A 2,500-nucleotide genomic window follows, 5' to 3' on the forward strand; every position below is an offset into this window, starting at 1 on the left:
CATATCCGGAACATAATCTTCCAGACTATACCAGAGACTGTAATGCAAGCAAGCAGCTCCAGAATCCAGCTCCAAATTACTCAGAAATCTACACCAGTTAGAAAGGAGAAAAACCCCTAAACCCCACTCACAACTGAAAGACCCCATCCAGACCACATTCCAGCCACTAATCAAGCAAGAGAACCAATCCACCCCAGGACTATCTAGCATCCAGTTAGGCACAGCTGCAGCAATAAAGCCAGAATAGATGTGAGTCATAAACCCAGGATAGTCCAGAGTGGTCCAGACAGCAGAGGGCCAAATCCAGAGCAGAAGCCCAAACCAGCAATCCTTATGAATAAGCAAATCAGGTCCATAAATAACCAAGCTACCCCATTTCTTCTTCAAGCAGCAACCAAACAGTCTGAACTGGAGATAACCCTCCATCCTGACCCAAGAAAGCCAGACTAACAGAGACAGACAGATATCAACCTCCACCATTATAATTAGAGTCTTTAACATAGAAGTAAGAGACTGTGAAAAACATAATTTGAAATCTATGCATTAGAGAGTCCACAGATAGGCTAGTACCCTCAAAAGCCCTTCTGTTTCTCTCCTGCCAAATCAAATAAACCACCAACCCTAGGGAAACTCTTCTCATTCTAGCATCAGGCCGTCTCCTTCCAGTTTTAAGGCCTCTCATGGCACTATTCAGAGTGGACATATGCCTATTAATCCTTAACCAACACCTAATCCTTCTCCATAGAGTAGCTGTCCAGTTACAAGCAAAGAAAAGATGTCTATGAGACTCTTCTTCTTGCCTACAAAAAAGACAATAAGTATCAGTGGGAATGAATTTGAGCCTGTCCCTAGTTCTAAGCCTTCCCAAAACAGCCAGCCAAAGAACAAAACTGTATCTAGGCAGAGACCAATGCTCCCAAACCACTCTTTCCCAAGAGACTTTAACACCTTTGTGCCTAAAGAATTCATATGCATTAGCAGCAAAAGAGCCAGAACCTTGTTGCCAACCCTGCATAATATTGATTGTTTGATAAGAAGTCCCACTCTCTTGCAGCAAGCTGTCTTTAAGAGAGATTATAGCCTTCCACATAGGAGAAGACGATCTCTGCCAATCTGCTTCCCAGATAGATATATGAGCCAAATAGAAGTGATGAACCCATTGAATCCATAGAGAATCAGTTTTTAAGTGAATATTCCAGAGATGCTTGGCCAAGAAGCCATTGTTCCTGGCCTTTAAATCAAACAAACCCAAACCTCCTTCATTCTTAGGCAGACAGACTGTCCTCCAAGCCACCAGAGCAGAATTCCCCTTCAAAACGTTGCCATTCCAAAGAAAGTTCCTGCAAATTCTAGTAATCTGCCTTAAAACTTGAGCTGGCATGGGAAATATGCTAAGCCAAAACTGCACAATTCCCTGCAAGACAGACTTAAGGAGCTCAAGTCTCCCAGCAAAAGACAGATGCTTCCCCATCCAACTCTGAATGACTGAATCCAGCTTATGCAAAAGAGGAAAGAATTGGCTAGCAAGCAATCTATGAGGACTGAGAGGAACACCAAGATACTTGAAAGGAAAAATACCCTCCATAAACCCAGTGGTTTGGAGAATACCCTGCTTAACTGCATTGCTTACCCCACCAAAGTAGATAGAAGATTTACTGGCATTTATCTCCAACCCAGATATCCTTCCAAACTCCAACAACTGCTGATAAAGAATCTGCACAGAAACCAAATCACCACGAGAAAATAGAAGAACATCATCAGCAAAAGCAAGATGACATAGTCTGTGAACATCACACTTAGGGTGAAACTGGAAGCCAGGCAGATTAGAGGCTACAGCTAACATTCTGGAGAAGTATTCCATGCAAGTGATAAATAAATAAGGAGATAAAGGGTCCCCTTGCCTAATTCCACTCTTGCCTTGAAAGAAGCCATACAAGTTCCCATTAACTGACACAGAGAAGGAGGTGGATTCAACACATTTCATAATTAAACTAACAAACCTAGCAGGAAAGCCAAGGGTCAATAGCAACTGCCTCAAAAAAACCCACTGAACAGAGTCAAAGGCCTTCCTGAAATCAATTTTTACCAAACATCTAGGAGAAGCCCTTTTCCTGCCATACTGCCTAAGTAGTTCTTGCACCAAATTAATGTTATCAGTCATCTTCCTACCTCCCAGAAAAGCATTTTGGGCAGGACTAATAATACTCTGTAAAGCAGCAGCCAATCTGGTAGCCAGAATTTTAGAAATGACCTTGTATATGACATTACAACAAGAAATTGGCCTGAAATCAGCCACTGAGGTAACACTAGGCAATTTAGGAATTAAAGCAATAACAGAATGATTAATTTGCCTCAATATCTCCCCAGTAGAGAAGAAGTCCTGAATTGCAAGACAGAAATCCTCCCCCACAACCTCCCAAGACTTCTTGAAAAACACAGAAGAGTAACCATCCGGTCCAGGGGCTTTATCATCACCAATGCTGAATAAAGTAGTCCTAAT

Source organism: Tripterygium wilfordii, unplaced genomic scaffold (assembly GCF_013401445.1).
Source record: "Tripterygium wilfordii isolate XIE 37 unplaced genomic scaffold, ASM1340144v1 ctg198, whole genome shotgun sequence".
Taxonomy (NCBI): Eukaryota; Viridiplantae; Streptophyta; class Magnoliopsida; order Celastrales; family Celastraceae; genus Tripterygium; species Tripterygium wilfordii.